At 39.0% G+C, this 22,350-nt stretch overlaps 1 long non-coding RNA gene across 1 annotated transcript in view; it reads right to left on the reverse strand.

Annotated features, from left to right (window-relative positions):
• LOC113260564 (uncharacterized) overlaps positions 1 to 22,350 on the reverse strand; it is a 332,644-nt gene that overhangs the window by 90,859 nt on the left and 219,435 nt on the right. The gene's annotated exons all lie outside the window — the stretch shown is intronic.

Consider the following 22,350-nt stretch of genomic DNA (forward strand, 5'->3'; position numbering starts at 1 on the left):
AAATTCACTGTTTGTAAGTCTACCTTTCTGGATTATTTGATTAGTGTGTTTGCTTCATTGGGTTATACATGCTGTCAGAGCAAAGGCTGAATCTAGTTGCTCACCAAATTATCCTGAGTATCTAGCACAGTGTCTGGTGTCTGTACATGAGAGCAGCCCCCACCCCAAAAATTCATTCATTGTTGAATGAATGATGACCACAGGTTTTAATATGCCAGTTTCACAGAAAAACTATATTGAAAACCTTCTTCAGGTTTGTGAGAAGTACTGGATATAAAAGAATGAATAAGGTCATTTTGTGGTGGTGAAAGAGAAGCTTTTGACTTTTAACGTAGTGTCACCTCTCAGATACCACACTACCTCTCCAAATTATGCATGAGTGATCAGGCTTCAAGCATGACCAACCCCCAGATTCCTGTGTCTCAATAAGAGAAAAGGCCATATAAGAAAGGAATGCTTTTCTGAGGTTGGGAAATAATGATGGAGGTCCAGATTAGGGAGATGAGAGGATTTCCTAGAGTCTTTCAAGACACAGGAATTAAATCACAAGTCTAAATGATCCCTTGGAAGACATCAAACCAGATGTCTCCCAGTCTCAGGGAGTATGAGAACCACCTGGGGAAGGTGGTTCTAAACCGGCTCTCACTCTCTGAGCCCTAAGGCCTAGTGAAATATCATCTTTGAACATGAGGCTGAGGAAGATTTTCCAGAGATGCTCAAGTTACTCTCATTCATGGTTAAACTTGAAAATGCAACAATAATTCACCACATTTTTCCCACTCCAATTTCCTGCTTACACTCACTATTAAACCAGTTCTACCATTTTATGGCTTGCTTCCTAGCGTGCATCCATAATGGAGAGGGATCCCAACATTTCCTCCTCCTGTAGCACCGAAAGGGAAGTCAGCATAACAAGGTGGCTATGTGGATACACGTGTTGGTGCTTACAAACCCAAGTTCCGCCTGGTTTTTCAGTTCTGGGGCATGAATCCTTGGGAAAGGTTTACAAATAGTCCAAGCTTCAGTTTTCTCACTTTCTCATTTGTAAAATGAGAATCATCAAAGTACAAATTCAATAGGCTTCTTTTGGTAATACAGTGAAATAAGTGAGCACTTAGAACAAACTGTAGATATTATTTCCTCTAGCTTTCTTAGGGCAACTCTACCCACCGTCAATTATGTTTCTATAGGAGTTAACTAAGAATCACTCTAAAAGACTTACAAGACTCTTATAACTCATAAGGACAAGGAACCTATACACTTTGAAAAATACAAGGAATGTTTATTATCATGCAAATGAGGAAACACACATTTGACCAGTTTGGACCCAGATTTTTATACCTTTAGGCTAATGTTAGATATCTGACATCTATGTATCTTGTGGACTTTCTACCAAATCGTAATAAGGTTTTTCTTTACTAATGTGCCTGTGGAAAAGTGATGACTTTTTAAAGTTAGACTAGGAATTATTTCTTCGCAAGACGTTATAAGACCATACTGACAAACTGTGAATTAGGAGTCCCTCTATATTTATAAGGACCACAGACTTTCAAGATGCAGCACCGACTATTCCTTCTTAATTTTCTTAGTTTCTTGCTGCCAACCGAAGATGAGCCAGGACTCGTGACCACTTATTTTTTGAAAATCCTCAAATATGCATCAGCTACGTTAATGTTCATTTAGAACACGAATGCAAGAGGACAAATTATACACTGCAAGCTGAGTGTGTCTATTATTCTTTAGTAGGATGCAGCCAAAGAAAGTTTCCAGACGTTAGTGGGCTCCAAACGAAATAAAAGAATGGAGCTTCGAGATAACACCTGTCAGAAGGGGGAGAAGAGCAGAGGATGTCTTTCACAACTCCTGTGGCAATGTACTGAAACAGAAAAGTACTGAGGGAAGATGGTACAGGAAGATTAAATATGATCTTGAACAGTGATATCCCCAGAGATCTTAGGCTTTTTATTCTCCCAGACCTAAAAATTGTCAGGATTTTGAGTAAATCACAAAAGCAATTGTCATCGAGATCATCCGCAGCTGCTCGAACAACTATTTTAAGGTGAGGGAAGCTGGCAGGAGAGGGAGTACTGCAGTGGGGAGTCAGTGAAATGAATAAAGATGGAGAATATAAAACACTGATAAAGAGTAAGAGCTGTGACTTTTCAGGCAATTCAGTGTCTGTGTTTACATCTCTACAGAAGGCTGTTTATGGGATAGTAGTAATGTGTGTTTTTACCATTTTAATGCATGCCAGTGGTGTCCCCATTGAGCAGACTGGGAAGAAATTGATAGACCAGTTTCCAAGACAGACTCCAGGTTTAACTCCCTCATAATTTTTCAAATGGCTCAGAGTTGAAATTTTTGTAGAGGGGACGTCTGAATAACTAACAACCTCTAAGCCTTAAAAAAAAAATGGAATTTAAAAATGATGATACTGGAAGCAATTGAAAGGGATGTGCAGAGACTCTTCACTGAGTTTTGCTCTACATCATTGTTCAGAGACTATAATCACAGACCTAGGAAAGCTCAATACATCTCCCCAGTGTTGTGATGGACATCATTTGTAGTCATAAACATTTGGCAAAGCAGAAGTTACTCATTTCATTATGACGTTAATTCACCTATCCAGATGGGATTACACACTGTGGGATTCCTACAGAAGCTAACTTATCTCTGAATATTACATGCAAGATGTTTAGCTGTCTCTTGATGTTTACTAACCTTTCATGGCTTTCATTTCTAACATAAATTCCCATTAAAACTGCTAGTTGAGTTTGGGCTTATTTTAAGTTGGGAATGGAGTTGCCTTTAAAAATAAAAACATACTTCGAGATGTTTATATATAGTTGGCTTTACCACAAGGGAAATAGTATGGTCAATGACTAATACTACAGACTAATCAGCTATTTGATATGTCAATCAAAGCAAAGCCAATATATAACCTAGTTCAATGACAGTATATCTTAACCACTTCTTTTTTCATTTGCCATGTGTTTACTGAAAGCCCACCTTGGACCAGCCACTGGGGGAGAGATCACTGAATGAGAAAATTCTCTTACTCTCATCACACCACTTAGTTTATTAGAGGAATCAGAGATTAAACAAATAATTACAAACTTGTGTTTTAACACAATAGCAGCTTTACTGAGGTATAACTGACATTCAATAAACTGCCCATATTTAGAGTATATAATTTGATAAGTTTGGCCATAAATATATACTAATGAAAACATCACCACACTTAAGATAGTGAACATATCCATCACCCTGAAAAGTTTTCTTTTACAATCCTTCCCTCTTGACCCTCCCCACAAGCCCCCTCTTCCTGGGCAACTATGGTCTGCTCTCTGTTAGATAGGTAAGTTTTCATTTTCTAGAGTTTTATATAAATGAAATCATATAGTATATATTCTTATTTATATAGCTTCTTTCACTCAGCATCATTATTTTAAGATTCATCCACACTGTTACATGTATACACCGTTCTTTTTATCGCTGAGTGGTACTCCATTGCATGAACATACCACAATTCATGTTTTATTCACATGTGATAGATCTTTGGGTTGTTTCCAGTTTGGGCTATTACAAAGAAAGCTTCAGTGAAGAAGCCTGGCTTTTAATTGTGCCTGGGTTGTAAGTGGACATGAGAAGAAACACAGTTCAAACTAGAGGGAATGGCTGCACTTTGAAATAAGCCTTACAATCCAGATAAGAGGACTGAGGATTCTGCTTTTAAATATTCTTTTTGTTTTTGACAGATATAGGGTGAGGCCAATCTAGGGAAGAAAGAGGATTTAGTAGATATTTTGGGAAGCCCTCCCAGAAGGTCCACATTCAGAGAAACAATGTAGATGCTACATGGGCCCTAGAATCAAGCATCACTTGCTTAAGAATGCATGCTGCGATCCCTATGTATTTGCTGCACTCTTGAGTATAAGGCACTGATCAGCTTTGTCTAGGCTGATGTTATCAGAAACCAGGGACTATCTCTCATATATGACCGAATGCTCAGACTCCATCGTAGTATCTAGCACAGAGGTTCGCTCAGTAAATACTAGTGGAAGGAGGGAAGAGAAGGCGGGAAGGAAGGAGGAGAGGGGTCGGAGGAAGAAAAAGGAGTAAATAAATAATGGACAAATCAATAAAAATTGAGCTACACTAAAAGAATATCTCCATGTAAATTATTAATTTTGGCTGGAAGTATTGATAAAATCAGACAGAGGCTATAAATACTTGTATAATGCTGAAAAATTTTTATGATAATTTCTACGGTCTGGAAATAGGAGGAAAATTCCATGGGCATGGTAGAATAACACTTGGTTCACACTTCTGCTAGTACTTTTCTCTCTTCACTTTGTGCTAAATAAAATAAAACACCTAACAGAACATCGCTACACAGTGGGCTTCAAAATGTCAAGTATTAATGCATCCTCAGTTCAGACCACAGTGCCTACTGACATTCAACAGCAGTCCAGGTTAAGCTAATCACTACAGATAACCAGGGATTCAGTCCTCAACACTCCAGGAGAAGCCACTGGAAGGTCACTGATCTCCCCTCTCTCCTTAAAGCAAGCAATATCCTGTGACAGAAGTTCTCCCTGTTCCTCACATTCCCTAAATTTTTTCATCATGTTCTCTCCACCTGGGATGCCCTTCCACACCTCCATAAACAACTGCATTAGAAATCCCATCCGCCTTTCAAAACTCAACCAAAAAGCTGCCTTAAAAATGAAGGAATATCTAATATGTTAGACTGACACAAGATTCTTCTCTGTTTATGCCCACACTACTCATTTTCTTTCTTTTTCTGTGGTCCTTAGCCCACTATGCCTGGAACTATTATTGGGTGTGTATTTGTTTTATCTCTTTTACAACACTGTAATATTGTTAAGAGAAAGGATCTGTCTTACTCAGGAAAGGATCATACTTCCTGTAGTGGCTTTCAAAATGACTTGTAAATGCTAGAGGCTTGATAAATGTTTGTGGACTGAATAAAATGATCAATGAATAAAAGAATGTAAACTTTCCAATGTTTATATTATATGAGTGATTGGAAGAATACTTTCCCACATATCTCACCCACTGTTCCTACTCTAATATTACAAAGCCCCACATTATGCACACTTTGCTAAGGGTAAATCCCATTAAAATAGAAATGTCATTTTGATACAGCAGGTTATAAGTCACCAACTCTTTGGTTGTAATTAATTCCTCCAAGTAATTAGCCAATTCCCCAGGGAGCATCCTGAAAGAATAAACATAATTCAAGCAGGTTTTGATGGGAAGGAATCAAGGCAGAAGAAGCCTAGTACACTTATAAAGACAAACAATGAGAATCTCTAGGGGGGAAAAAAGACTTTAGAGTCCCAGATTTAGAATTTTATGGGGTAGCCAGAAAAGAAGTATAAAATGAAAAAGGTGAAAAGAATAATACTAAAAGTAGCACAGCCAAGATTACAATTCTGTTGAGGTTCAGCCTGATATAAATAAAAAGCTGGGCTTGATTTTATTATCTTGCATATTTGGTGCAGATGGGGAAATAGGTACCTATATTGTTACTTTGGAATATGAATACAAATTTCTGCTTTTATGTATGATAAAGTAATCTGCCAGGCAAATGCTCCAATGAGGACAACTAGAAAAGCCAAGTAAAGTATAAGAATTATGGTATTAAACCATAAAATGTGAAAACAACACATAGGAAAAATAAAATTTCTAAAGTCAAAATTGCTAAGATCAAAGAGGTAAACTCTAAGGAGTTAAACCTTCAGAGGTGAGCTGAAGATCTGAAGCTGCCTTTTTCCTTGGAGCATTTGCCAGTTCTGAACATGGTCTAGAGGTGTGAAATCCAGATTTTGCCCTGGTCAAGGGCCACTGCAGAGGCACAAAGAAACCAGTGAAGATCTGGTGGTTGAATAGGTTTAGAGTGGAAAAATAAGAGACTTTAGGTGCCTCAAACACTTCCAGTTTCCCCTTTAAGACCTGTGTCAAATCATGAAACCACACATGACTTGAGACTTAAGAGCTAAGCTGAAAGCCACTAAAAAGCAGAGCAGAAATTTGTTGTATCTGGTGCAGAGAAGACAAAAACCTGTCCAGTTTTTAATTGGCAATATGAGCCTAGAATTTAGATATAACAGAGGTAGAGTGAGTCTTACCAAAATTGCAACCCAGTTTCAGTACACTTCAGCACCTGATTGGATTAAAGTGATGAATGCCTTCCTTCCTTCTTCCCTGTCTAGCAAATGAAAAACACCAAATCATTTCTGATGGGAAATAGTATCATCTGGAGCCTCTACAGATTTTAGTGTCCAACACGCAACAAAAATTGCTAGGCATATGGAGAGAGAGGATCATACGACCAGTAACAAAGAGAAAAACAAAACAAAACAGCGGAAGCTGACCCACAGATAATCCTGATAAAGAAGTTAACAGAAAATAACTTTAAAATAGTTACAATTAATTTGTTCAAGAAGTAGCTGAAAAGATGAATGGAATAAATGACAGGATAAAGAATTTCAGAAGAGAATTTAATTTTTTAAAATATTCAAACAGACATTCTAGAACTAAAAAAATATAGTAACTGAAATTAAGAATTCAAGGGATGTTTAATAACATATTGAGAGAAACAGAAGACAAGAAGAATGAACTGAAAGGTTAATTGAAAATATAACTTGGACACCTAGGTGGCTCAGTGGTTTAAGTAGCTGCCTTTGGCTCGGGTCACACCTCAGAGTCCCAGGATTGAGCCCTACATCGGGCTCCCTGCTCAGTAGGGAGTCTGCTTCTCCAGTCTGCTCCTCACCCTGCTCTCATCCTCTCTCTCACCGTCTCTTTCAAAGAAAGAAAGAAAGAAAGAAAGAAAGAAAGAAAGAAAGAAAGAAAGAAAGAAAGAAAGGAAGAAAGAAAGAAAGAAAAAGAAAGAAAGAAAGAAAGAAAGAAAGAAAGAAAGAAAGAAAGAAAGAAAGAAAGAAAGAAAGAAAGAAAGAAAATGTAACCAAACCTCGGACAGAAAAGAATGGGAAAGGGGCGCCTGGGTGGCACAGCAGTTAAGCGTCTGCCTTTGGCTCAGGGCGTGATCCCGGCGTTATGGGATCGAGCCCCACATCAGGCTCTTCCACTATGAGCCTGCTTCTTCCTCTCCCACTCCCCCTGCTTGTGTTCCCTCTCTCGCTGGCTGTCTCTATCTCTGTCGAATAAATACAATCTTTAAAAAAAAAAAAGAAAGAAAAGAATGGGAAAAAAAAAAACAGAGGGGTGCCTGAGTGGTGCAGTCAGTTAAGCATCCGACTCTTGATTTCATTTCAGGTCATGAACTCAGGGTTGGGAGATCAAGTCCCACATCAGGCTTCGCACTGGATATGGAGCATGCTTGGGATTCTCTCTCTCCCTCTGCCTCTGCCCCTCCTCCCATCAATCTAGGCGCGTGCACGCACGTGCGTGCTCTCTTTCTCTCAAAAAATAAAGAAGGAAATAAAAAGAAATAAATGTATATAGTACAAAAAGAAGAAAGACTGAAACATAACCTAAGAAATTATCACACCTACAGAATGAATAAGAGAGAAGATGAAGATGAAGGGTAGAAGTCAATGAATGAGAAATATCAGTGCAATAAAAATAATCAACAAAATCAAAAGGTAATATTTTAAAGACTTTGTAAAAATTGATAAACCCTTAACAAAACTGATTAAAACAGAGAAAAACAAATCAAACTTTTTTCTAATTGCTAATGAGAAAAAAAATACACAGGATCACAAAAAATAAAACTTTATGAATGTCAAACTGCCAAGCCTCAGTATTGCATGAATACATGCAAGTAAGTTTCATTCTTTAACTAAATCTCTAGTACAGTTAACTTTACATTTACATTAGAGTTTGCTTACAACGTATGGTAGCCATTCTTCTTTCAAATGTCTCTTTATGTCATTGGATTTTTTCTCAATTGAGATATTTTTAAATATGTATAAATGTCTAAAAATTAAACCATTTCTAAATATAGGTATATGATGCATATAATAAGTAGATAAGAACTCCATTGTAAATTCATAGTTATTTAAATTATGTTCATTTAACATTAGCATCATCCAATACTCTTTCATAAAAACTTTGATAACATTATTATAGAACAACAACAAAAAGGCAAGGGCTATGATTAATGTTACATGGAAGACTTAAGGTAATAAATATTGCACAGAACTTTTGAAGAAAATAAAAAGTTACTTAAGGGTGCCTGGGTGGCTCAGTCAGTTAAGCATCTGTCTTAAGCTCAGGTCATGAACTTAGGGTCTTGGGATCAAGCCCCATGGCAGGCTCCTTGCTCAGCAGGGAGTCTGCTTCGCCCTCTACCTCTGCCCCCTCCCCTCCCCCTGCTTGCGCACGTGTGCACCCTCTCTCTCTCTCTCTCTCAAATAAATAAATAAAATCTTTAAAAAAAGTTACTTAGGAATCTCCTGATTTTCGTGGTTTTAATTGTCATATTTCTATAGACTAGACCGTCACTTCCTGACGTCTTGTCTACATATACCCCACATCAGAAAATTCTTAAAACCTACACTTGCTTTGGACTTGTCCACAGTTAAAGCTGTTTGCATTTTTTTAATGGAAACTTCCAATTAGATATGCAAACTCTCTGATAGATCTTAATAGCAAAGAAACAAATCCAAGCTCATACAGCATAGGCCAGAAAAACTCCAGTAAATAGCCAAGGAAGATTGAAAGCTTTCTGTGTAGTGGAACAATTTTAAGTGAATCCTTAATCTCCCAGGTGAAAGAGAATCTGGGTCACATTTTCAATGACAAAATATTTTACATACAGGGCTTATGTGATATTAAAATGCACTCAGTGGGCTAACACCCATTTTATATAAGCACAGAATGCATGAAGGAAAGCAATTTCAGAGAAAAACATAGGAACAGCCATAAGCAAAGCATTAAGTTATATTGCTGGTTTATTTGGTAGAGATTCATACCACCTTCTGGTATCTGGTTGACATTTTATATTTGGTATCCAGTGATGACATTCACATCTATAGGTTTTAATTGTGTGTGTTTTTATGAAAAATTTTGAATGAGTTCCATGAGCCTCTACTTACCTCCCTTTTATGCCCCAAAATTACACAAATCAGTGTTGACTTTCATGACCACAAAGTTCATTATTTTAGATGGTGCTTATTTCAATAATAGAGTAACTGTCTGAGGGATGTGCAGCATGAAGAAGCTGAAAACAGCACCCTACAATTTTAATTAGTAAAGGTATTTCTATTCTTATAATACTATCTTCACAAATGTAGTGAAAACATATTAGTTCTTAAAAATAGCTCATTATTTTTATAGTTCACCATGTTGAAAATAGGGAAAGTATGCTAGTTATGGCTCTGTTTATCTTTTTCTCATTGAAGTTCTTATGAAAATGATATTTTCTATATTATAGAATTTTTCATTTAAGAAATCCATACTACTTAACAGCAACTATTATATCAACATTTCCTTAGTTCTCTGAGATTATGGCACGTTAATGGAAAATTTGGTAATTTAACTTGTAGACTCATAGAATCACAAGACAAACTTGTCAAACTACTCAATTTAGGTTTTAGAACCTTCTATAGAATGCTTTTCAATTGTCGACCAGGTCTTTAAAAAAGAACCCTAAATAGTGGAACTTGTCGCTAGAAAGGGAGTATATCGTATTGTATTATCAACATGTTTTCCTATTATAACATTTTTAATGGTTTTCACACATACGCCTTTCTTACTGGGTATCCTTGGAGAAGTCATACAAAATAAATTCATTCCATCTTCTTAATTACAGCCCTTAAATGCTTGATCATAGCTATCACTGGCCCCTGCTTATCTCCTTATTGTCAAGTTTTTCCCATCACTACTCATTTGGCAGGGTTTGAGTTTCCTCTCCATTCTGATCATCGGTCTACATCTTTCATACAGCTCATGTTCCACAATATGACCCACTCCTCCCAGCTGTTCTCTGACTAGCACTGAGTAAAGCAGGATTCATGGCCTTTCCTCTGGGTACGAGAGCAGGAGATGAAGTCACATAATGGAGTGACAAATCCCCGAACATGTTTTACTTATTCTCATGTCGTAGCTCCCCTCTGTAATTATACCGCTCTTTTTAGACATAAGTAGAGGATTCTAGATTTATCCCAATTATTTTTTAATAAGGATATACTCATTATTCAAGAGCATCCAACTCATGAGAGGAAAAATCTGAAAACTCCCGTATTCCCACTCTCCTATATACTGTGACCACATCATCTCCTTCTTCATAGATAAAAGAAAATTTAAAAATGGTAGAAATCATGTAACTATTGGAGACAAATCTTCCACTACAGGAGAAATTGGAGAGAGGGAATGTGTTATTTGTACTCTTTTTCTTTTGGCTTAATTTACCAAACAAATATCAATATGTTTTACCTGTATAGACATAGCTTGAACAAGAATTCTAATTTAAGGGAATGCAGCTGTCAATAGAATTGTTTCTTGATCAACCAGTACTCATTCAGCTGTTGTAGAGCAATGGACGGGACCAGGCACCGTGTTACATCTTGCTTTGCTTTAGCTGAGAGCACACAACTTAAGTTTTCCATCATTTATATTGAGTCCAATAATTGCTTTTGTTTTGCATTCTTTTTGTCACATCTCATTTTTCAACTTTACTAATAAAATGTTGAAGAAAACTGTAGAATACTACAAATGAGATCTTTTAGTTATACCGTTTTATTAATAGCATTTAACTTTGGCTGTTAAACTATTAACAAATAATAAAGCAGCATTACTGCATTAGCAGGGTAAATGTATTCCAGTGAATAACAATAAACCATTCACAATTTACTAGGAGCTTAATTTAGCCCAAATTATATTGTTAACAATATGCCTGGTTTACTCACATGAAATTTAAAAAACTACTCTCAAGAATTAACATAAAACACCTTCTGTTGTTTACGGACGCTGTAACTCATAGATGGAATGGGCATTAGAAATTGCCAAAATTAACATTTCAGCCAGTCTCTTCAGAACAGCTATCAGTGTATCAGCCTTACATAAAATGGATGCCCATCTCTTTTATCTGTATATCTCCATTTGTACTGGGAATGTGTTTACAGTATTGAACAGAATTATGTCATACTGACCCCGTTTGAGGATTGATGGTATTTTATAGGCTCCATGGTCCATCCACAAAATTAACAGACTTTGTATTATCGCAAGTAATTGTAGGAATAGTCTTAGTGATAAAGAGCTCTAGCAAACCTTTTTACACTTTACAGAAATCTCTCTACAGCATTCCCAGATAATAATCATAAGAAATGCTAACATTCTGAGCTGTTATTATGCCTTACTTTACATCCGTGAACATCCATAAGGATATATGAGGGAGGTGCTGAGACAGAGTCCTAAAGGAACTTCTTCATGATCTCTGAGCTAGTAAGTGGCAGACAGAGCCAGGAATAGCATCCAGACTTTCTAGTGGCAGATTTGCTGTGCTTATCTATTACACTTGACAGTCTTTCAGCATCTGTCGTTACGCAGTCTCTACTTAAGCAATTCTGAAGAAAGAACACTCATTTTCTCTCTAGCCCCCCTACAGTATTTTGGACATCTCCAGCTCAAGTCCTTCCTTATATTAAATCTGTATAGATGATACTTAGACCTCTTTGTCCCAGCTCAATCCGTTGGAGTAGATCAGAATAGTCAAACGCCTCTATTCATGACACACATTCAAGTCATGAAAAAGGCAATCACATTTCCTCCAAACCTCCTTTTTAAAAAAATACGTATTACTTTTCAGTTCCTTCAATTCCTTCAACTTCTTTCCTGACACCAAATCCCCAGCCTTGCCACATTCTGACTGTTCTCCCCTGACCACAATTGTGTGTCAACAACCACTTTAGGTTTAGCATCAAAAGTGAAGAACAATATTGCAGATATGTGCTGACCATTAGAGATTGTCCTGGGACTCTACCCTCCCTTATCTGAAATGGTAGACCAGAGAACCTGAGTATTTTGATTGAATGTTATTTTTTCTGACTTTTTAAAAGCAAACCAGCAGGTCCAGGACATGTATACTAGAATGAGGATATGGTTATGTATTTTACTAGCTGCTTTGATTAAATTAGATAATGAAGATAAAATGTGTGGCTCAAATTACAGCTCATACACTTCAAGACCAGTGCTAAGCAGTCAGTTAATTCCCTAATCAGTGAACCTAGCTAGCTGCTTAGTCTTCCCACGCTGGTAACTGTCATCTTAGATCTAGGGACCAAAGAAGTTCAGGCCAACCCCATGCATGGCAATAGTCAACTGTAGTATGGAGTGTAGGAAGCAGGCACCAAGTCATATTACCGTCGCATCCTGATCTTGAAATGAAGACAAGTCTCTAGATTATCGAGTCACTCTTCCAAGCTCATATCTGAAGTCTCCACTCTTCCAAAGCTCATATTGGAGTATGTATTTATCTTTAGCAGAGTTTATCTTTTAGCTGAATTGTGAACTATGAATTCTGGCTTGGTTATCCAGAACATTAGCTCTCCCCCTCAGAACAGCGTTATACTCAGATTTTATAAGTACGCTAACTTTATCATTTTCAAGGCTTGATAGAAAAGGGGGAAACTAGGTCTGGCAGAGTCTCACAGTCCTGGCTATGCCACTAATGTAGCAGCTGGGTCCAGAGAAGTCACTGGAGCTAGGAACAGCACAGTAAGGGAAATGAGAAGGAGCACTAGTACAGGATTGAGAGATCGATAGGCGATCTAACACTCTATTAGGCCACTAGACTCTATCACCCCAGCCTAAACATTCTCTGTCTTAGGCATCTGTAAAAAAATCAGATTTCAAAAATCAGTAATCCAAAAAGAACATACGAGTCTCATCAAGGTGTCCTTAGTGAATGGTTCATTATGCTCCTAAATAATGGTAATAATGGCCCTAGGTTTACCATCCAGGCAGCTTCGTGCGAGCTACTTCTTTCAGTCCTCCCAACAACCCTCTAAGACAGATATTATTATTATAGCTATTTTACAGAAGAGGAAACTAAGCTATCTGATCCCATAGATTGAAAGAGCAGTTTGTCACCAGAGCCTGTTCTCTACGACATCCCATAGACTGTTATTCTATCTTTTAGCACAGAAGGTGATTTCTAGCCTCCATATTTTTTCCCATTAAAAATTGCAACCATAGTTTTATTCTGATCTATGTTTGCAGTTTAACATTTCTAGAGCATTTTCTTCAACTCTATAACCTAGTAAGTCCATTATTATCTTGAGTCTCTGAATATTTCTTGTTTCTCAAGTTGAATACCTTTCATTTTTCTTCAGTGAACTCCAACCTTGTTCATTTGTCAACGTGCTAAGCATGTACCATGTTCTCAGAATTATGGTTAGAGCTTGGGCAGCATTTCTAAATGGGAAAGTTGTTTCATTTGTTAATAAAGATCTTAATTATACATTCAATGGGAGGACAAGATAATATTAACAAAATTGTTCTCAATGAATTATGAAATTGTATACCTGGCCTCTACTCAGAAGAGCCTTCCTCACAAACACATACATATTTGTATGTCTAAAGTCACTCTTATTACATACAGAAATAAAATGGATAGGAAAACCTTACATTTCCTGTGAGGAAACTATCCTGTAATTGTCTTTGAAACATTCTATTATAATTTAAAATGCATTACAAAGGTTCAAAAGGGACAGGATCAAATCTAATTAAGTGAATTCTACAATAAGAATTTGCAGATTTGGTGGCACCACTTCATCCAAATCCCCTCAATCACCAAAATAATACACAAAAAACAAACAAAAACAAAAAACAAAAATAGGTTATACAGGAAACCTTGCCCAGCAAACACTTTCAGAAAGAATTGTCTCACCCAGACCACCTACTCCTGTCACTACTCATGACTAATTCCATGACACTTCAGGGACGTTGCTGTCGAATCAAATATTCCCCAATCACCAAAACTTCTGTTCTTCAGCCTCAAATGTGTGGGGTTATTGGCAGCCAGAGAATCATCTAGAGCTTCACATGGCTGCCTAACGTTCCCTAGGCTCTTCGGATGCAGCTGCAAGAGAAACAGCTGCAAGGCAAACCCAGAGCCCAGCATGCCAGAGCCCAGCATACCTTGTTTGTACTCTGCCAGCACCACAGAAGCCCTGGCTCCCAATGTGTGCTCCCGGACAAATTCCCCAGAAATACACAACAATTTCGAGCCCTGTCCATTTTCCTTAGGAATGCATTAATTTCAAGGTTTACAAAGATATATGCATAGAGAGAGGAATAGATATAAGGTAAGGAAGGGAGTCAGCATCAGCCACCAATAATGGTGGTAGCAGAGTGGTGAGCCATTGGTCTCCATGACCAACTGTGTAAATCACAATTTGAACTTGCCCTCTTTCTAGGCTGAAAGGGCAGTGCCCCTGCTCACTGTTGAGATGGTTCCACCGGAGTTTGCATTTGTTTGGTATCCTCTAATACTCCCTCTACCCCTAACTGAGCTGGAGGTCCAGATCTGATTCTGAAGAAACTGAAAGCGTCCTTCTTGAAGTGTAAACATTATTCTTTGTCAGTACGCCACCAGTTTTTCCAACGCACAGGGCTGAGTGGTGGCGCATTTCTATACCTGTCCAGAAATATGGAGAGGTGAGCTACCACCTTATCAGTGAAAGTTCCATTCATCATATTTTAGCCAAGATGACTTTCTATATGAAAGAGGAATTAAATAATCACAAATGTTTGCATGAGTATTTACTAAGTGCCAGACAGGTTACTATCCATTCATTGCTTTAGCCACTCCTCATAACTGCCCTATGAGGTAAGTACTATCAGGAGCCTCGTGTTTCCAGTAAAAAGACCTGAAACTCAGGTCTTTTGTTTAAGGTCACACAGTTACTAAGTGAACAGACCAGAATTTGAACTAGACCTCACTAATGGCAGAGCTATATAACTCGAAGGAAAAATGCCCTCCATTTCCTACTTAATGGAATAAACGCTTAGGTAATTCAAACACAGATTCAATAGGCTTTCAAATGATAACTTTTAACATATATTTGACTTTTAAATAGCACAGAAAGAAACTATATAAGACACAAAAAGGATTTCCAGCCTATATTTTAGGAAATATTTTTCCTTTGGCAATTTCTCAAACCTAATTTCCTCCAATGATAGATTATGTCCTGTTTATTATCTACAAAGAGCACAAATAGTTAGAAAAATGTTTTTGACCCCTACCAAAAGCAAATATGACCTCGTTTCCAAACCAGAAGTCTTGGTCTGGACTTTGAATACTGATTTGGAACCAAGTTTTTAAAAGAATTAGCTCAAAGCAGCAGGTTTGTAGCTCATATGACACAAGATGATCAATGACCACATTAGCTACTAATCTAAGGCATAAAACATGCATGAGGCATTAGCATGGAAATCTAACACGTTCCCACCCCAGGTGGCACTGGATTTCTAATCTGTTGTCCCATCTAATAGGAATAAACTTAAATAGCTTATTTAGAGCTTCATTTACAAAGTTAATAATTAGGGTGATTTACTCAAAAGGCAGGGGAGGGGGAAGGAGGAAGGGAGACAGCTGGGTGGAAGTTGAACCAGGAGAAAGAAAATAAAAGTCATTTTTGAAAAAGCCAAAATCTAAGTCTTAGTAAAATTTTGCCTTGAAAGACATCTCCCATTCTGATGGTAGGAAATCGGGATTAGAAAAAAGCATGACTCAAAGAAGCCGAGTCTCAGTGGAACCAAACAAATCAATACTGTTATTTGTTACAGAATGCTAGGTAAGTTGTTTAACCTTCCAAACACAAGTTTCTACATCTTTGAAATGGGAATGATAATACCTGCTCTGCAAGAAATAAAAAGATAGCAAGAGCAAAGTGGTTAATATAGTTCTTGACACGTAGGAATTACTCAATTTCTATGGATTCTACCCTTTAGTGGATTCCCCAGAAAGTACTAAAATGCACATATGGTCCCCTTTTCCTGATTCTGAGATGCCAGGGTCTGATCTAGTCACAAATTTTGACATGGTAATTTTTTCACCTACGTCCAGGGCTGGATCAACAGTTGGATGAGTTGTTTAACTTGGCGTTATATAGAATATTAGGCAAATGAGGTTCAACTCATTAGAAACAAGCAAGTATGTATCTTTTTTTTTTTTTTAAAGATTTTATTTATTTATTTGACAGAGAGAGAGACAGCCAGCGAGAGAGGGAACACAGCAGGGGGAGTGGGAGAGGAAGAAACAGGCTTCCAGTGGAGGAGCCTGATGTGGGGCTCGATCCCAGAACGCTGGGATCACGCCCTGAGCCGAAGGCAGACGCTTAACCACTGTGCCACCCAGGCGCCCCAAGCAAGTATGTATCTTGTCATTCACCTCTCAGGTGACCCAAGTTTCTCTATGTACCATTTATGTGACCTGGCTCCAGGCTTATTCCTAACCTTTTAAGGACCCAGGGCAAGAAACCAGATGTAAACCCAATTACCTCAATATTTAAAACTTACAAAACAATTAACAAAACTTAAATACAATAGTTTATATCACCTTATCTAGGCAAAAGTACCTTAATAATAACCTGGAAGGCTAAATTCAAATTTATAATCCTGAACATGGCAGCATAGAAAGAGCCAGCTCTCCCTCCTTCCCTTCCCACCAGTCTCTCTCCTACTCTGCAATGGCACTTGCATATGTATGCATGTGGACACTCCAATTCTCACACCCACCCCCCACCCTCACAGACAGCCACCCCCATGACCACCCATCAAGCTCACTGGTATGCCCACTAACAGCATGGTTGGTCATCCCCCAGGAGGAAAATCCAAAGCAAGAGCCTTGTGCAGGCTCTGGCAGCAGGCTCAGGAAGTTAGTCTGGAAATTCCAGAGTCCCAAATACTCAGAATTATCCAGGAGAGAGGGAGGCAGGCTCCAGGTAGCCATGAAGAACACCGGATAGATCTGCCGTGTGCACATGGGTCTGCAGACTGCAGAGCCAGAGGAGAGCCAGAGAAGAGCCCTGTAATTCATGGAGCTCAGGACAGAGGTCCCTTTACCGAGCTCAGTAAAACCTGCTTGCTCAGCTGAGTTAATTTATCTCCTTATCGTCTGAGTCGCTGTCACGAAGGGCAGAGTGTTAACATAGTCACAGCAGGGGAGCTGGACGCCACTCATAATGTGGCTCCAGAGTAGGCAGTCCCTCTGCAATGGAAAAGTGTGGACATTACTATTAACCCTTCTAATTTCACTTTATGCATGAAATAAGTCTTGATAATTAGCAGGTTCCACCTTCTAAACAATTAGCTAGACTGGTAAATAATCAAGAGACAGGAAAAGCTAATTAACCTTTGATTTCCTTCACAGAAAACTATGCAGGGTTTTTTTTTTTTAATATCTATAATGTATTTTAGGGATTTCTTTTTTTTTCACAGTAAGAATTGTTCTAAGGTGTTTCCATGCCCACCTGTGTTATATAAAAGTATGGTCTGCCTCACCTGTCTAATAGTCCTTGGCACGCTTAGCACCACTGAAGGATTTTCTGGGTCACGAAGAGAAGTTTTGCAAGTTGTCCTAAGATCGCGATGCTCACTTTTAGAGAGTTGTACATAGTGGGCACAAGCTACGACCCACAGCTTGTTATCGACTCATGTTGCTGCCCTCACAGAACAGAGACAGTAGTGACAAAGCCTCACATACCTGCCCCGACCAGACTGAGGCTCTGCAGAAGGACTTGGCATTCAGGGACATTCAGGGACAAGAAGCAGCACCTTGGGTTATGACCAAATCCTTCCATGAGTTAGTCCTTGCCTAGTTCCCCTCTCCCACCCACCCGTCACCTCTCTCCTATTCCCAAAGTTCGTTCCACCTCCAAGGTTCTCAAACCACACTGCAATCACCTGGAGAGTTTAAAATTCGGCTCCAGAGACTCTGGTGTAATTGGTGCAGCTTGGGCACGCAGAGTTTTAAGAGCTCCCCAGAGCACGCTCATGTGCAGCCAGGTTTGAGAATCAGCACCCCCACACAGCCCCCCCCCCCACACCCTACAACAGCCTCCATCTATGTGCTCTTTCCTGAGCATATCCAGGATTCTCACGCTTCCATGCCCCTTTTTTTTTGCTTCCAAAGTCCCCCTCCTACCCAGCAAAGTTCGTCTCATCCTATAAGAGTCAGTTAGAGGAAGCTCTCCCCAGAACACCTCATGCATTCTCTTAATAGAGCTGACAGAGACCATATAATGTACCATCCCAACAAACATACTGTTGAATGTAAAAGAAAACACTATTTATAGTTATGCTGGATGACAGGTGTCAGCCAGGACTCTGCTGGACAAACTGGAACACCAGATTGCCCTAATTATAGCCCCTATTATAGTAATCAGTAATGGTGTCCTTGCTTGTCTGTCTCCCATCCTGACTGTGAAAGCCATCAAGGCAGGGACTGTGCTTAGTCCTCTCTCTACCCGGCACAGATTAGACGTATTCAACATGTATTCAAGATGTTTCTATAAGAGGCCCTTTACTTCGTAATAGTTAAATGCATAGACTCTGTAACCAAAGAGTGTGGGTTCAAATTCCAGTTCTGCCACTTATTAGCTGTGTGACTGGATGATTTCTGGTGTTTTAAAGCCTTCATATCTGAAATGGAGATAGTAAAATATACTTAATAGGGCTGTTTAAAGGTTTAAGGGAGTCAATATAGGTAAAGCACTTAGAACAATAGCTGGACATAAAAAGCACTGTGTTTCTTATTATTTGTAAAAATAAAAAAATAATAATAGTAATAATAATAACAACAACAACAACAGATAAACCCACTGAATAAGCTCCATGTGGCTATTTTCTATGGAACTCCAAATGATCGCACCCACAGTGAATGCTCACAATAACAGCCAACCTTTACTGATGATTCTCCATGTTCCAGGCACTGTCACTTGCTTTGCACACATTATCTCACTGCCCATCACCACAACCCTATCAGAGAACTATATCATCTATTACACCAGCTTCACCGTGAAAGAAACTGATGCTTAAAAATGGAGAGCTCCACAGTCACTGTATTTTATCTTTCTCTAAGAAAGCAACTAAAATCTCTCACTATGAATTTCCTGATTCCACTGAGAAATAAAAGGGCTTCTCTGAAGTCCCTGTTCTTACCCACTGTACCCAATGCTTGAGGAAATGGGAGGATGGAAAGGCAATGGCCATGACGTCTGTGTCTTGGAGGGAGCTCTTGTTCAGCTTTTTGAAGCGGTCAACAATTCATGAACCGGGATTATCAAGAAGGTAATATATACAGGGGCGCCTGGGCAGCTCAGTCAGTTGAGCATCCGGCTCTTGATTTTGGCTCAGATCATGATCTCAGGGTCATGAGATCAAGCCCCACATCAGACTCTGAGCTCAGCCCAGAACCTGCTTGAGATTCTCTCCCTCTGCCCCACCCCCTGCTCATGCTCCCACTTGCTCCTGCTCTCTCTCTCAAAAATACATACATACATACATAAATCCTTTTTAAAAAGAAGATAATATGTATAAAGCAGTATTGGGGGGTACTGACAACACCCAGAACTATAAAACCTCCCCCTTGCATCCAAGGAGCTCAAAATCTAGTTGAGAACAGAGAGAAAACAATAAATAACACTGCAAGCTTTAGAATAGCAGTAATATAAGGGAGATTTCCAGAGCAACATCTGATTAATTCCCAAGTAAATGGTACGGTTTGTATGTGCCACAGGAGGTCAGAAAAGGAAGGACTTCTGAAAGCGAAGAGGCTGAGGGGGCATGAGGGCTGTGTCTTTAAACATTCATTCATGCAACAAACGTTCCCCAACACCTACCATGTGTCACTTTGCTACACACTGGGACTGTGGACATTAGAAAAACAGAGTGGTACACTCAACAAGCCAAGAGTCTGGGGGGGAAATCAGACGTGTGGGTAGATAACTCAAATGGCATTGGAATAACTATAATAGAGGTAGCTATTCTATGTCCAGGATACCGTGGGGCCCAGAGAGTGACATCCACCCACCTTAGTCTGGGCAAAGCTGGAACAAGACGGTAGAAGGCTCTCTAGAAAAGAGATTGCCAGAACTGAGTCTTAAAGAATAAATAGGAGTTATTAAGGGGAAGGGGAGAGGAAGAAAAGACTCAAAGCACCATGAAAAAGCATGGGGAAAGGGAGAGAGCGAACATTAAATAAAAAGAAACAAAGAGTAGGAAATTCAAGCAGAAAACAATAAAAATTTTAGGAGATGAAAGGTGGGGAAACTGGGGTCATATTAGGGAGACAAACAAAAATCCTCTAGAAAGGATTTAGATATAAGACCGGAAAGTAAAATGACCACTTTTTGAGTTTATATTGTTCGACAGCATTCAGATAATGAAGAGATTGCATATCATCGATGAGCTTCTTGGAGAAAGGAATAAGGCACGCTTGAATGTGTACATATACTCAAATGTGTCTGGAACCAAGAAAATACTCAAAATGTTTGCTCTGTGAAAATTAGATATGTACACACACACAGGCATGCATACGCTAACACAAAAATGTGTGCCAGAGCACAATCTAATCCTAGTTCGTAGTCATAAGTGATTTCAAAATTAAATGTTGTTTTTGTTTGTTTTTAGTGAAGTCTTCTTGCTTGTCTCTGCCAGTGATAGGAGCAAGCCCAAGGAACTCCTGGGGAAATATGAAGGGCATTAAGGGAAGATAAAACAACTCTTCTTTTTGGCACTGAACTAAGTTTATAAAGTCCACTTGCCAGAAGGGAAATCTAGACAACACTTATTTGTCTAGTTTCATTTAAAAGTGCACATAGCCTATAACTAAAATTAACAAGGCAGGAAACAACAAATGTTGGAGAGGATGTGGAGAAAGGGGAACCCTCTTACACTGTTGGTGGGAATGCAAGTTGGTACAGCCACTTTGGAAAACAGTGTGGAGTTTCCTCAAAAAGTTAAAAATAGAGGGCCACCTGGGTGGCTCAGTCGTTAAGCATCTGCATTCAGCTCAGAGCATGATCTCAGAGTCCTAGGATCGAGACCCGCATCGGGCTCCTCCGCTGGGAGACTACTTCTTCCTCTCCCACTCCCCCTGCCCGTGTTCCCTCTCTTGCTGGCTGTCTCTCTGTCAAAGACATAAATAAAATCTTAAAAAAAAAAAAAATAGAGCCAACCTATGACTCAGCAATTGCACTACCGGGTATTTACCCCAAATTTACAGATGGGGTGAAAAGAAGGGGCACCTGCACCCCAATGTTCATAGCAGCAATGTCCACAAGAGCCAAACTGCGGAAGGAGCCGAGATGCCCTTCAACAGATGAATGGATAAAGAAGATGTGGTTCATGTATACAATGGAATCTTACTCAGCCATCAGAAAGGATGAATACCCACCATTTGCATTGCCATGGATGGAACTGGAGGGGATTATGCTAAGTGAAATAAGTCAAGCAGAGAAAGACAATTATTATATGGTTTTACTCATATGTGGAACATAAGGAATAGCATGGAGGACATTAGGGGAAGGAAGGGAAAACTGGAGGAGGGGGAATCAGAGGGGGATGAACCATAAGAGACTATGGACTCTGAAATAGTCTGAGGGTTTAGGGGGCAGGGGAGGGGAATGGTAACCTGTTGATGGGCACTAAGGAGGGCTTGAGTTGTAATGAGCACTGGGTGTTATACGCAAATCATGAATTATGGAACACTACATCAAAAACTAATGATGTACTGTATGGTGACTAACATAACATAATAAAAAATAAATAAAAAAATAAATAAGAAAAACCATTCTCCAAAAGAAGAATTCATAAGCTTTGACATGAAATATCATGAAAAAAGAAGTTATGTCATTTATGCATGTGTATAATGCATACATACATAAAGGTGTAGAATATATACCATAACCTTCCCAGTATCCATGAAGGGGTCAATGAAACAAAGGACCACAGGTGGTATAGCAGAGTGATTAAGCGCACCCATGTGCTCTGAAGTCACACTGCCTGGCCTCCAGTGCTCGCTCCTGAATGCCCCAGCTATAGGAGCATTTCCTTGGGCTTGTGAGCAACTTCGCCCCTCCAACTCTCAGTGACTTCATCTATAAAATCAAAATAATAATAGAACCTATGACATGTGATTAAATGGTGATCCTCTTCTGAGGATTAAATGATGTAATTCATGCAGAAGTGCTTAGCATACTGGCTGGTGTGTCATAAGAACTCAGTAGCAGTCTCCGAGCTATTAAACTTATGCCAGAAATTATTCCAAAATATAGAAAGAAGGAGACATTTTTTAAAGCATTAAAGTGATTAGATAAGGCTGAGTAGGGCAGCTATAAATTCACCACC

The sequence above is a fragment of the Ursus arctos genome, unplaced genomic scaffold, assembly GCF_023065955.2.
Source record: "Ursus arctos isolate Adak ecotype North America unplaced genomic scaffold, UrsArc2.0 scaffold_18, whole genome shotgun sequence".
Taxonomy (NCBI): Eukaryota; Metazoa; Chordata; class Mammalia; order Carnivora; family Ursidae; genus Ursus; species Ursus arctos.